Source organism: Cervus canadensis, chromosome 23, assembly GCF_019320065.1.
Source record: "Cervus canadensis isolate Bull #8, Minnesota chromosome 23, ASM1932006v1, whole genome shotgun sequence".
Lineage (NCBI taxonomy): Eukaryota > Metazoa > Chordata > Mammalia > Artiodactyla > Cervidae > Cervus > Cervus canadensis.
Window position 1 is genome coordinate 31,572,065 of NC_057408.1, and position 15,577 is coordinate 31,587,641.

Sequence of the window (15,577 nt, forward strand, 5' to 3'; positions counted from 1 at the left end):
CCTCTACTGTGTGATTGGACTTGTATTTGTAAATGAATATCTCCTTGGTAATTTAACTATGTCAGTTCTACTGTAGTAGCTTCCATTTTTTAAGAAAATGCTGAATTTACTAATATATCTTTCTGTGCTCCTTTTAGTTCCCAAACAAAAAACCAGTACATTATTGTGGCAGTAGTTGGCTGCCCCAAGTACTTAAAACAAGGGAAGTAAAATTGGCTTCCAGGTACTAAGCTATGAAATAAGTACATAATGCACAATCAATGTGTGTTAGTTGCTCAGTCAGGTACAGGTCTTTTCGATCCCATAGACTGTAGCCCTGTAGCCCATCAGGCTCCTCTGCCCATGGAATTCTCCAGGCAAGAATACTAGAGTGGGTTGCCATTCCTTTCTCTAGGGCATTTTCCCTACTTAGGGATCGAACCCAGGTCTCCCAAATTGCATGTGAATTCTTTAGTTACCTGGGAAGCACAATCAATGCACAGACAATATTAAAGAACTGGAATGAGTCCAGAGCTAGTATGGCCAGAATAATGGACTGATGCAGATTAATTTAGCCAAAAAAAAAGAGAGAGGGTGAGAGAAAAACAGTCAGCAATAGAGTCTCTGGTAAAGGAGGGGCTAACTAGAAATGTTCATCTAAATTCACCCAAGATGGAGAGTATCCTGGCTCAGCAGTGTGACATACTCTTCCTCATGTCAGGAATTTTGACATTTTCTGTTCTTCTATTCACTAATTAAGTTTTTGATTATAAGTTGACTTCCCATAAAGTACTGCTAAAATCAGAGGCTGAGGTGCTCAGAGTATAGATTTATCCAGGCAGTTTGGCAACTATTTCACTGTCAATTATTATATTGGCAGATTAGAGAGTACATATTCAGGATGTACACACTTGTATCTGTTCCTCCCCAAGGCTAAGGGCCATGTCTTACACAAGGCTGATTGTTAGTTACATGTATGTTGTCTAAAAATACATGATGTGTGATCCACAACTTCTCTCGGCCACTCAGAGTTGATATTTCTGTGGCAGCATAGCTGCCCCACACCCCTCCATCTGCAAGTCCATACACATAGGTTTCCACACCACTGTGCTCAGCCTGGGCTTAGGGAACGGAGTGGTAAAAGAGTAAGAAAGCAAGATAAAAGTGGATTCAGTGGAGACTGGACTCTCAAAGGGTAGCAGTCACAAGTAAGAAATTAATCAAAAGGAATTCCTTGAATAATCCAGGGGATAGGACTCCACGCTTTCAATGCCAAGAGCACTTTAGATTCCTGGTTGGGGAGCTAAAGCCCCATAAGCTGCAGGGTGTGACCAAAATAAATAAATAAATAAAAAATTGAAAGAAAGGAAAAAATGACCAAAGCCTAGATAGATAAACAATACAAGATTACACAAATTCGATAAGAACATATAGTATCAATGCCCACTTATATTGCGCAAGCAAGCAAAGAATAAAGAATAAAAGAAATTCGGCTTCTGTTTGAGAGAGCAGGAAAGAAATGTCTAACATACCCACATCTCTGCAATTAGGGCAAAAACTAATGATCATTTTGGGCAGAAAGGACACTTGTGATGACAGTATCCTGAGGCAAAAGGTTCCATGATAGCCCTGATTTTCAAAAACCTTTTTGAACCTTCTAATTAGATGATGCTTCATTATGTTCAACATGCCTTTTTCTATAATTTAATTGAGTAGAGTATGTGGATCCTAATTCATTAAGAGCATTCCTCTGGCAATTTCATATCTTATTATTATTCAAGCAAAATGCATTTTTTAACCAGAAAAGTTCTTAAGATAATTTACCAATATCCATTTCTCTATAAAATCTATTTCCATATAATGATATTTGTCCTGTTCTAGAGCATAAAGTTTTGCTAACCCCAAATGTTATCATTTAACAAGTATTTATTTAACACTTGCTATGTACGTGGGTAGGATCTCCGTGATTTACAATTCCTGGGGCACCATCAACACCACCGAATAGCACGTTAGAGTTGTACAATGCGAAAGCTTCATGGCCGTGGGTGCAAGCCAATGGTATTCTCTGCTGAAAGCTCTGGGTGAAAATACCTGTGGGGGCTGGGCCCTGCCCGAGAGATTGTAGCTCTCAAATCTCCATCATACCTATTATGTATAAAATAGAAAACCAACAAAAACCTACCTACTGTATAAAACGGGAAACTATACTCAAATACATAAAAACTGGATCACTCTGCTGTATGCTTAAAACTAACAATCATAGTAAAACAACTATGTTTCAAAACTCTTTTATAAAAAACTCCATGGTAGGCTAGTTTACTGTAATATGTATTTGTCTCCCACCAAAGTTCATATGTTGGAACCTTAACCCTCAATATGATGGTCTTAGAAGATGGAGACTTTGGGAGTTAATTTTCATGGTGGTAGAACATTTGTGAATGGAAATAACACCCTTATTAAAGAGCTATCCTACTTCTCCTTAGGAAGCATCACTACAAACAAAGCTAGCGGAGGTGATGGAATTCCAGTTGAGCTATTTCAAATCCTAAAAGATGATGCTGTAAAAGTGCTGCACTCAATATGCCAGCAAATTTGGAAAACTCAGCAGTGGCCACAGGACTGGAAAATGTCAGTTTTCATTCCAATCCCAAAGAAAGGTGATGCCCAAGAATGCTCAAACTACCACACAACTACATTCATCTCACACACTATTAAAGTAATGCTCAAAATTCTCCAAGCCAGACTTCAACAGTATGTGAACCGTGAACTTCCAGATGGTCAAGCTGGATTTTGAAAAGGCAGAGGAGCCAGAGATCAAATTGCCAACATCCACTGAATCATCGAAACAGCAAAGGACTTCCAGAAATACATCTGCTTCTGCTTTATTGACTATGCCAAAGCCTTTGACTGTGTAGATCACAACAAACTGTGGAAAATTCTTCAAGAGATGGGAATACCAGACCACCTGACCTGCCTCTTGAGAAATCTATATGCAGGTCAGGAAGCAATAGTTAGAACTGGACCTGGAACAATAGACTGGTTCCAAATCAAGAAAGGAGTATGTCAAGGCTGTAGATAGTCACCCTGCCTATTTAACTAATATGCAGAGTACATCAGGAGAAATACTGGGCTGGATGAAGCACAAGCTGGAATCAAGATTGCTGGGAAAAATATCAATAACCTCAAATATGCAGATGATACCACTCTTATGGCAGAAAATGAAGAAGAACTAAAGAGACTCTTAATGAAAGTGAAAGAGGAAAGTGAAAAACCTGGCTTAAAGCTCAACATACAGAAAAAATAAGATCATGGCATCTGGTCCCATCATTTCATGGCAAATAGATGGGGAAACAGTGGAAACAGTGTCAGACTTTATTTTTGCGGGCTCCAAAATCACTGCAGATGGTGACTGCAACCATGAAATTAAAAGACACTTGCTCCTTGGAGGAAAAGTTATCACCAACCTAGACACTCTATTAAATAGCAGAGACATTACTTTTCTGACAAAGGTCCATCTATTCAAGGCTATGGTTTTTCCATTAATCATGTATGTATGTGTGAGTTGGACCATAAAGAAAGCTGAGTGCCAAAGAATTGATCCTTTTGAACTGTGGTGTTGTAGAAGACTCTTGAGAGTCCCTTGGACTGCAAGGAGATCAAACCAGTGCATCCTAAAGGAAACCAGTCCTGAATATTCACTGGAAGAATTGATGCTGAAGCTGAAGCTCCAAAAATTTGGCCACCTGATGTGAAGAACTGACTCATTGGCAAAGACCCTGAGACTGGGAAAGACTGAAGGCTGGAGGAAAAGATGATGACAGAGGATGAGATGGCTGGATGGCATTACTGACTCAATGGACACAAGTTTGAGTAAACTCTGGGAGCTGGTGATGGACAGTGAGGCTTGGCGTGCTGCGGTCCATGCTCAGAGTTGGACACGACTGAGTGACTAAGCTAAACTGAACTGAACTCCTCCCACTATATGAGGACATAGTGAAAAGGCCATTTGCAGTTTAGGAAGTGCACACTCACCAGACACTGAATGTGCCACCACCTTGCTCTTGAACATTCCAGTTTTCAATTCTATGAGAAATAAGCTTCTACTGTTTAAAAGCCACCCAGCCGATGATGTTTTTGCTATAGTCATATGAATTAAAACATTTCTTTTGAAAAGGCCACTGCTGATTGTCTGATTGGAGTATATAGGAAGTAACATCACCTCTCTCTACATAAAATATGAGCTTTTTAGAGGACCTATAATGTACCAAGACTTTTGCAACTGTCATAGGAATGTTCTGCCTTTCTTGAGTTGTAAGTGACACATGGTTTTCTAACCATGATTGGAGTTCAGATATATCACCAGACTTGTCTCCTGAATTGATAACACTAAGGGAAACTGGATTGGTGTGAAAGACGATGCAGATTCTGTGTAAATGCATCAGTGAGGGAGAAAGTGGCTGAAACTCAGCAGCAGAAGTGTGCCCAGGGAGCACCAGCAGGGTGATCCATTTGGAAAGAGAGGCTAGGCTATCACTTCTGAGCTATTGAGTTTACTAATCAAGGGCACTACTTTTACGTGGAAAAGTGTTTTTATCAGGTGTGCTTTGTCAAGCAAGAGATTGAGATTATAGCTGGGATACTCCCCTCTCTCTTTTTAACCCTGGCTCCCTAGGAAAAGAAGGAACCCATCTTAGGATGGAACTGAGCCAGCCTAAAACCCACACTCTGTTATCTGAAGCCTAGAACTCCACTGAGTCACATGTTTGTACCAGTCCTGGACTTGCTAATTCCTGGATGTTTTGTTCTCTTTTATGTTTCAGTAATGGTATTTTCTCTCTTTCTTGCTCCTGTCTATGGAGCTTGTTTCTGATGTAACACTTGTATAATAAATTCCTTGAATTAAATTCTTTTTTAGGTACTGAGGAATTTCTGTTTCCCTACTTAGATGCCAACCTGATGCTATTTGAGATGAATACACTCTCTGCTGGAGGCAAGTAAAGCCTCAATATCCTAAGACTTGCTGCTGCTGCTGCTAAGTCACTTCAGTCGTGTCCAACTCTGTGCGACCCCATAGACGGCAGCCCACCAGGCTCCCCGTCCCTGGGATTCTCCAGGCAAGAACACTGGAGTGGGTTGCCATTTTATTCTCCAATGCATGAAAGTGAAAAGTGAAAGTGAAGTCATTCAATCGTGTCTGACTCTTAGTGACCCCATGGATGGCAGCCTGCCAGTCTCTTTCTTCCATGGGAACTTCCAGGCAAGAGTATTGGAGTGGGGTGCCATTGCCTTCTCTGCCTAAGACTTGGGATGTTACTATATATATTCAACAACTCAGATGGCAAATGAAACCTGGGCCATCCTGGTTGTAGCATTATTTAATTCAAGAGCAAGGGAAATTTATAATTCCCTTAAGTAGATATCTTGGGGCTTTCCTGGGGGTTCAGATGGAAAAGAATTTGCCTGCAATGGGGGAGACTCGATTTTGATCTCTGTGTCTGGAAGGTCTCCCAGAGGAGGAAATGGTCACCCATTCCTGTATTCTTACCTGGAGAATCCAAAGGACAGAGAATCTTGGTAGACTACAGTCCATGGGTGTCACAAAGAGTTGGACGTGACTGAGTCACCCTAACACACTAAGTAATTATTCTAGATCTTTTAATATGTTAAGAACTTGGTATATGGCCATGTCAGGAACTTCAATACTATTAATTTTTGTTGCTGTTTATTTTTGGTTCCTACTCTTTCTGGGTCTTGAAGTTTTGAAAAGTGAAGGCAATCTTGAGCAGTTTTAAAAATGAATAAAATTCCTTTTCAATATCCACCATCTTGTTTATGATGGCGATTAAAGCAATATATAGTCCTTTTATTCAAGAAAACATAGAGGTTTGATGCAATCAAATTAGATTACAGTTAGATTATAAAGACACAATATGCTAATACACACTACATGTACAAAACTTCAAGGTATTCTGATATGGTAGAAGCATCTCTCATAGCAACTATACTTGGATACATTCCACAAAAACTTACATAGATTTAATTCAAACCATCAGTAGAAAGAAACTGAGATTTGTTCTGTTAATTATGAAGGTATCCATCTCAATGTAAGTGGAAACTTTGAATTTGTTTGCCTGTTTTTTCTTTTCCTTGAAAGTTGTTTAAACATCAAAAACATTCTTCAAGAGCTACATTAGTAATTGACTTTTCACTGGGGAAATGCAAGGGGAACAGCTCAATTTTAGGATGTTTCTCCAACTTTAGAAAAATAAAGTATGTGACTTAAAAGAGATAGCAGTTAAAAATAAAATTTCCTAGGGAGACTACCTTATTGATGGGCAGAGCTCTTGAGTTTTTGAGGTTCAGTTCAGCAAAGTATCCACTTGTTAGAATAACCTCTAACTTGTCTGACTATGTTGCAACTATAAATTGAATCTGAAAATATCCTCAGGATATTCATTTTGAAACTTGTCTACTCCTAGACTCTCTTCTTCAAATCTAAAGAGTAGAAAAACATCACTCTCTATCCTCTTCCACTCTCTAGGTTCTGAGGAGGTCATGTTAAACTATTTAAACCAAGTAGTGCTAATTTTAGTGTTTAGGAATGTGGTCTATCTATCATATCTAGACGGTGTTCAGAGAAGTGAGAAGGAGAGAAACTAAGTCTAAATATAAAATAAGACCCAAATACATGCTTATTAATTAAATATTATATTCTAAGAGATAGAAGGAAGAAAAGAACAGTGTGACAGGTGGTAGGGATTTAATGGGAAAAAATTTAAATCAGTTGTTTTTGCTATAATGTGTTTTGTATTATATTTTATAGCAAGTTATAGACAAATAGTTCTAGAAGCGAAAATTAATCTGAACCTGCTTTTATGTTTCCATCTATTTCTTAAAAAAATATAAAACTATTTTTAAAATAAAATGAAGACAAGAAAGTTCAAGCAGTTTGTTCAATAAACCATAAAGATTAGAGATTTTGCTATCAGTTCTCCTGATCCTGTTTAAAAAAAAAATCACTTTTTAATCTTTAAACACAGTCTGTCTTAGAGAAATACAGTTGTTATAAATTGTCATATAAAGCAAAGTTGCATTTGGGGATTAAAAAATAACAGGTGCTCACATCAAAACTCTCAAGTATATGTTTCAAAATTATATTTCTTAGGTAAGAAAATGTCTGAAAATTGTGGGGGTAAAAGCAAGTGACCCACTTTAGAAAACAGAATAGCAAGCATAGAGTGTATTCTTTAAAATAAAAATAGATTAGGAAAAGATAAAGAAAAAAAAGTGCAAAGCTTTATGTTTTAGGCTTTAGCATATCAAAATGGTAGTAGGGATACTGAGAAATAAATATACATAATAAATATACTGAAAAATACTGAGAAATAAATATATATAATCTCAGCTTTAACTAAGTAATTTTATCAAAAATCATATAATATTATAATATAATCATCTAAAAAAATTTAGGGAAGAAAAGGAATGCACAAAATCTCTATTTTTCTATCTAAATAATATTTAGATACATTACCAATAAGAAATAAAGCTCTTGACTATGTGTAATATATCTCTGAGAGAAAAGTAAAACTAATTTTGTAAGGAAAAGGCTGAAGGATTTAGTAGACATTTTTCAATACAAGCTTTGAAAATTATCTAGATGTGGGCAATTTTATCACTGACTTTTTCAGGAAAAGATTGGAAGGCCTATTAGACAGTTTGCTATAAACTTTGTTAATTACTTAAAATGGGACTATTTGAATTTCAAGAGAATGAAGTATGTAGGAGAGAATGCCTTGTTCTATAAAATTATACCTCTGCTTTCTGAAGAATCTGGTATCCTTTATCTATTTAGTGAAAATTCTAGCTCAGTCATGCTTCATGTGTATTGTAACTTCCTTCTTTTCTCCCAGGGCAATTATCTAGTAAACATTAATAGGCCTGACACAAGGCACCTAAACGAAAGCATTTCTACTTGCTGAGCAATATTATCAGCCATTGGTAGCCTGCATGGGGCTTTTTGCAAGTGAAATTCACCCTTCCAGATGGAGGACCTGTGATCACAGGCTCACCACTGGTTAGGGGGCAGGGGCTAGATTTCAACTACTATTTGTCCCTCAGCTGACTACCCTGATGCAAAAGATCAAGTAAGTATGGGATCCTGAGTGGTATTAGTCAGTTCAGTTGCTCAGTTGTGTCCGACTCTTTGCAACCCCATGGACTGCAGCACACCAGGCTTCCCTATCCACCACCAACTCCTGGAACTTGCTCAAACTCATGTCCATTGAGTCAGTGATGCTGTCCAACCATTTCATCCTCTGTTCCCCTCTTCTCCTCTTGTCTTCAATCTTTACCAGCATCAGGATCTTATCCAATGAGTCAGTTCTTTGCATCAGGTGACCAAAGTATTAGACCTTCAGCTTCAGCATCAGTCCTTCCAATGAATATTCAGGACTGATTTCCTTTAGAATTGACGGGTTTGATCTCCTTGCAGTCTAAGGGACTCTCAAGAGAATTCTCTAACACCACAGTTCAAAAGCATCAATTCTTCATCGTTCAGCTTTCTTTATGGTCCAACTCTCACACCTATATGTGACTACTGGAAAAACCGTAGCTTTGACTAGATGGATGTTTGTCAGCAAAGTAATGTTTCTGCTTTTTAATATGCTGTCTAGGTTTGTCATAGCTTTTCTTCAAAGAAACAAGTGTCTTTTAACTTCATGGCTACAATTACCATCTGTAGTGATTTTGGAGCCCAAGAAAATAAAATCTGTCACTACTTCCATTGTTTCTCCATCTGTTTGCCATGAAGCGATGGGACCGGTTGCTATGATCTTCATTTTTTGAATGTTGAGTTTTAAGCTAAATGTTTCACTCTCCTCTTTCACTTTCATCAAGAGACTCTTTAGTCCCTCTTCACTTTCTGCCATAAGGGTGCTGTCATTTGCATATCTGAGGATATTGATATTTCTCCCAGCAGTCTTTATTCCAGCTTGTGCTTCATCCAGTTCAACATTTCACATGATGTATTCTGAGTATTAGTTAAATAAGCAGGATGACAGTATACAGCCTTGATGTACTCCTTTCTCAATTTGGAACCAGTCTGTTGTCCCATGTCCAGTTCTAACTGTTGCTTCTTGACCTGCATACAGGTTTCTCAGGAGGCAGGTAGGTGGTCTGGTATTCCCAACTCTAAGAATTTTCCACAGTTTGTTGTGATCCACATAAAGACTTTGGCATAGTCAATAAAGCAGAAGTAAATGTTTTTCTGGATCTCTCTTGCTTTTCAAATGATCCAATGAATGTTGGATCAGTAGAAGGAGAAGGCTAAAAACTGTTAGTTATCTTATTGGTGGACTTTGAGACTCTTCTACAAAGAAGGTTAAGTTTGCTGTAGAGTCAGGCATGAGAGTCCTCTCTTCATCTTTTCATGAAATCAAGTATTCTGGCCCTTTGAAGATATGTGATTTTGGAAACAGCTAGAGACCACACCCTTTTCATAAAAATGCTTTCTCAGCTATTTCTATCAGCATTGTCAGCATAAAGGCTCTTTCCAAAGTTTTGGGAGGCATTAGCCATTGCCACCTGGGAATTAAGGTGGGAGATGCATCTGGTTGATGGACTGTTGAACACAAATCAGGTCCTTTGTGCAGTCCTTTGTATATACTAAATTCTTCTATAGTTGAGAGAGTTCTCAAATTCATTTAAATTTGGACAAAATTGTAACATAACTTCACTAAGAAGTCAAGGATGGTCTAATTCAGCTGATACTGAGTTACAATTGTCCAGTGGTAGATACAATTCCATCTATAAGTGATGAAAGATTACATTTCTGGACATGATCATTGAAAAGAGCTAATTTCTTTATTACTAAATGTGCCATCTCTGGGAAAAAGGTAGCAGAGATAATGCTCTTTATCACAGATAGAGCTGGAGTTAGAGGAGCGAGAAGATGAACTTTTTCCCAATGTACTAAGTAGACAATTTGGGAGAAAATGAAACAAAAGCGGTTGTTGTTTACTTGCTAAGTCCTGTCCAACTCTTTGCAACACCGTGGACTATAGCCTACCAGGCTCCTCTGTCCATGGGATTTTCAGGTAAGAATATCGGAATGGGTTGCATTTCTTCCATCAGTTGATCCTCCCTATGCAGGGATCAAACCCACGTCTCCTGCTTGGCAGGCAGATTCAATGAGCCACCTGGGAAACCCCAAACAAAGCAGCTCTGACCAATAGCATGGGGAAAAAAATAACAACAACAAAATTGAATACAACAAGACTTAAAGTTATATTACCTGTTATAACTGATATGAGAGAGAAACAGTAATGTTTACTATATAATTTTCCTATTAAGGACTAAGGATTTTATTCTTATTTGTTTAATTTCTATACAAATCTCCAAATAACTTTTCGTTATTCCTCTTTACAAAAGAGAAACCTGGATTATAGTGAATTTAACTTGTTGAACTTGTAGAAGTATATTAAACATCAATATTTGAAGCCCAATTCTCTGATCTTCCATTTGTTCTTTCGTCATCTTCCATCCTTGTACCTTGAATGCTGTTCTCTAAAAATTATCCTTAATTTTTTAAAATTTTTTTAATCTGAAAATTTATCATGGGGAAGGGGTGGGCTTCCAGAGGAATTGAATCCCAGAGGAATTCAAAGTGAAATACTTCAGATTTTAAATGACTCAAGATGTCTTTGTACCTAAAATTGCTAGAGTTAGTCCTGCTTTTTGGAATTTATTTTAAAATTAACAAATAGTGAGTATTTGAAGTAAGAAATCCTCAAGTACTCAAAGTCTAGGGGATTTTAGTCTTAGAAAAATAAATTTTTGTTTGCTTTCACTAGAGATTTCCTTTTGAGATGTGAATCCTCTTCTCTTTCTCCATCCATCTATCTTCCCCTTGGACATTTATTGAGCATCTACTATGTGTCTGATATTGTCTGTGGAATTCAAAAAATTCAGTAATATTTTCTGGATTTTAATTAGGCTGTTTGAAATATTGAATCTTCTCCCTGCTTTATGTACTAAAAGGAAGTGAAAAGGTGAGCCCCATCATGAGGCTCTAGTTTCATTGGCTAGAGGTTAAACATGTTCATTTTTTTTTCAGCAAAAATTTTAAAATAATAAATTACATAGCTGATATTATTTCTTGAGACAGGAAGATTGCACTAATCCTGATAATTAACATTAGTTAACATAATATAAAAACTTAGAGTGGCAATAACATAGCAAGATTTCCTCTCCCCCATGTCACGCTCTCATTTGGGTTGGAGAGTTCTCTTCCATCTGTGACTCTGCTTTCCAGAGCATGTGTCTTTCTAGACAACTGTGGCAGAAGAAGGGAGTGATGGAGGTCACAAACTTGTTCTCAGTTGTCTAGGTCAGAAGTGATATGCAGCCATTTTTCTCACTTCACTGGCTAGAAGTAGTCATATGGCCTCCTTTTAAAAGCAAAAGAACTTGGGAAATGCTGGAAAGCAAACATTTGCAGTTGAATACTGTATCTTCCACAGAGACATCACTAAAGATGTGTTCACACCTAAGTTTGTTTGGGGGAGTGGTGGTTGAAGGTGTGCTAGGCGATCTATATTTTCAAGAATTAGAAAGCGGTTATACCTTAGATTTAAGTTATTACATGGAGTTTGTCCTTTCTTTGGATACACGAATTGCAGTGGATCAAAGACATAGGTATAAAAGAACATTCCTTTAAACCACTTTGATATGCTGCCTGCTTGGAATTTCTTATCTCTCGAACAAGTTTAGCCCAACTGTCCCTTGAGTCAGCCCTCAAATTTAAGATTCTAGGCATAATTTAGTTTAAATAGCTAATTTCAAAAATAGATGTTAAATTTTGCTTTAATAGAGAGACAGTTATTACATTTAAAGAGTAGCTCATAAAAGCCATCCAAAGGTTCTCAAAGAAACTAATGCACATGTTATAGTGAATATGGTTTACTACCTCTCTGGAAACTAGGGCAAAACCAACAATACATAACTCAGCACAACACAGTTTTCCCCTCAAATTGAGTAGGCATATGGCTTTCAATTACAATTCAGCAACCGTGTCAAATCTTGAGATCTAACTGTAGCTCATACTTCCTCTTCTGAAATGGTTGATTTGGGAAAGCAACCAACAACAGAAGCATCAGGCAGGTGTTCCTGAATTGTCTACTGGTCCATTTGGTAATTTTTGCAGACCCGTTGGCAAGGCTGCCTGCTGATAAACTCAAACCTGCTCGTTGTTAGAGATTCATGAATCAGGAAATGAATACCTTAAAGTGAATAATTTCATGTGCAGCTAACACCCAGGGATTTCTATTTACCTATGAGACTGTGTGGGCACCATTTGATTATGAGACATATGCTGAGACAGCAGGGTTTGAACTAAACACAAACAAAAATGTACCATTTGGCTTGGGCATATTGATAAACAAAAGCAAACTATGTTCCCCAATGATATTCAGGTTACGAATGGACAAATTAAAATTCTGAGACGTGTCTTTGGGAGTCAAAATAATCCAAAGTTATACTGATAGGTGGTTAATTAGCATGAAAGTGTGTGATATGGAGGCAGACTCGAGAGTTATCTTTATGCATTGAAATCAACTACTATCCAAGATCTGCTCAGCATTAGTATACAGACTTGGGTCAAAATAACTTGGGTCAAAACTGTTTTGGCAGTTTGAAAATAACTTCCAATAAAACATTTAGGGATCAGGGTACTTCCTTAGTGGTCCAGAGGCTAAGACTGTTCTCCCAGTGCAGGGGACCAGGTTTCAATCCCTAACCTGGGACTTTATCCCACATGCTGCAGCTAAGATCAAAGATCCCATGTGCTGCAACTAAGACCCAGCACAGCTAAATAAATAAATGAATAAAATAAATGAAAATGAACATTTTAAAAATATGTAGGGACTGCATAAGAAGAATGTTCAGCCTATTCTCAGCCTATTAGGTTAAAATGTTTCATTAAGTGAAAACTTGTTTTTGTAGGTGAGATACATGGTAGACACAAACCCTGTGTTATTCCTCAAAAGGTGTAAGAATTCTTCTTAATAAATTGGGCTCCATTGCAGTGACTCTCGATCTTTTTTGTACTTTATTTTTATCAAGGGAGCTTTATAAATTTCTGATACCTAAGTTGGTCTGAGGAGAAGGATAAGCACCAGGATTTTTAGAGTGCCTCAGGGGATTTTAACATAAGACTGTGGTTAAGAACCACAGTTTAAATGCTTGTTACAGGCAAAGCCCTCTTTGGGTCAATAAAAGATACTTAAAAAACAATATGAGTTGCCAAGGGTAGATGTTCTAGACAGAATCATTATCTAAGATGCTTATAAATGGGCGCCAAATCACTGCAGATGGTGACTGCAGCCTTGTAATTGGAAGATGCTTGGTTCTTAGAAGGAAGCCTATGACAAAAATAAACAGTCTATTGAAAAGCAAAAACCTCACTTTGCCGACAAAGTAAGGCTAAAGCTATGATTTTTCCAGTAGTCATATATGGATGTGAGAGTTGGACTATAAAGAAATCTGAGTGCTGAAGAAGTGATGCTTTCGAATTGCAATGCTGGAGAAGACTCTTGAGAGTTCCTTGGACAGCAAGGAGATTAAACCAGTGAATCCTAAGGGAAATCAATCATGAATACTCATTGGAAGTGTTGATACTGAAGTTGAAGCTCCAGTATTTTGGCCACCTGATGCGAAGAGCAGACTTATTGGAAAAGACCCTGATGCTGGGAAAGATTGAAGGCAAAAGGAGAGGGCAGCAGAGGATGAATGGTTGGATGGCATCACCAATTCAATGGACATGAACTTGGGAAAACTCTGGGAGATGGTGTGGGGCAGGGAGGCCTGGTGTGCTGCAGTCCATGGGGTTGCAAAGAATTGGATAAGACTTAGGGACTGAACAACGACATGCTTACAAAATTGCCTTTGACTTTAATGGAATCCTAGGAAAAGGAAGGGAGAAAAAGTGAAAAAAACACAGTGAAGAAATACCTCAATATATAAATCAGCTTTTATCAATTTCATCTTTGAGATTCTGTCATTCTGGCAAAGTGTCCTTTAAGCCTTCTAAGAAAAGGCATTCTGCGTACTTTGGAAAGGACTCAGGGACAAAGGTAAATCAGGTCACATGTATTTCCTTAAGTCTTACCTTCCTCATCTTAGAAATGATATTAATAGGTAAGAATACCGTGAGAAGGAAATGGCAACCCACTCCAGTGTTCTTGCCGGGAGAATCCCGGGGACGGGGGAGCCTGGTGGGCTGCCGTCTATGGGGTCGCACAGAGCCGGACACGACTGGAGCGACTTAGCAGCAGCAGCAGCATGCCTTGAAAGTACCTTCTAAGTTCAAAGTTCTATGATTCAAAGGTTGTTCTTTGATTTGAAGTCCCTGCTACTTTCTTTTAAACCAAAGTACAAATCTTTCAAAAATTATCAATTTAATCATTTAATTCAAAATTCTAGTTGGGCCCGGGAAATTGTGAAGTTCAAACATATTATGGGCTATAGCACAGTTTGTATATAGGTCTTTACACTGAGAAGAACACATCTGGAAAAATAAGTTTCTGTTATCACAGATGATGCTTCTGAATGACTTCAGCCCAGATAGGTCTGTGTAGGAACTGCATAGGCCCAGCAAAGCACAAAGTGTCTTTCCGACAGATATGAAAAGGCAGTCGTGTCCTTCAGATAACTGGTTAATTATCAAATAAGTTTAATGAGAAAAAAAAAGATAACTAGGTGTCAAAAACAACTTTATTTCCATGCAATAGTGGGGATTTTTATTATAAAGCCAGACTTTTTCACAGAAAAATCACAAAAATAAGTACAAAAGCATATGCTATTAAAGTTACAGGAAGGTGAGCATTTTATAAAAAATTGCTTTCATTTAATTCATTTCTGTTTGAAGAACTTCTTAGTGGTACATTTTATTAACATTTAATTTATTTATTCCAATTTTGATATTTTTCAAAGCATTTTCACAAGAGAGCCTCACTTTTTTTTTTTTTTTTTTTAAGAAGAGAAAGTGATTTGCTATAAAGTGAAAGTTGCTTAGTCGTGTCCTACTCTTTGTGACTCCATGGACTATACAGTTCATGGAATTCTCCAGGCCAGAATACTGCAGTGTATAGCCTTTCCCTACTCCAGTGGATCTGCCCAACCAGGAATTGAACCGAGGTCTCCTGCATTGCAGGCAGATTTTACCAACTGAGCTCTCAGGGAAACCCTGATTTGCCATTGGATAGGTGAAGATGGAAATCAAGATGGGAAAGTAGTGACATAGTGAAGTTAAAATGGAATTTTAGAATCTAAGAGGTAATAATCTTAGTCTAGATCCTTGATCTTTGGTAATATCCTAAGGCCATAAAATATAGGATTTTTCTAAATGTCACTTAGCTAGTTAGTTACAGCAGAAGGACCATAGTTAAGTCCTTCTTTCTTTTCAGTGTTTTGTGTCGTTTTCATTTGAGCAAAGCCAAATGAATAATTAGAGGTGGTGGCTATCCTAAAACTCAATAATTTATTAGGACAATCACTGCCTCCAAGTGCAAAAAATCTCCCCTGGATGCTCCTTTCTAAGCTC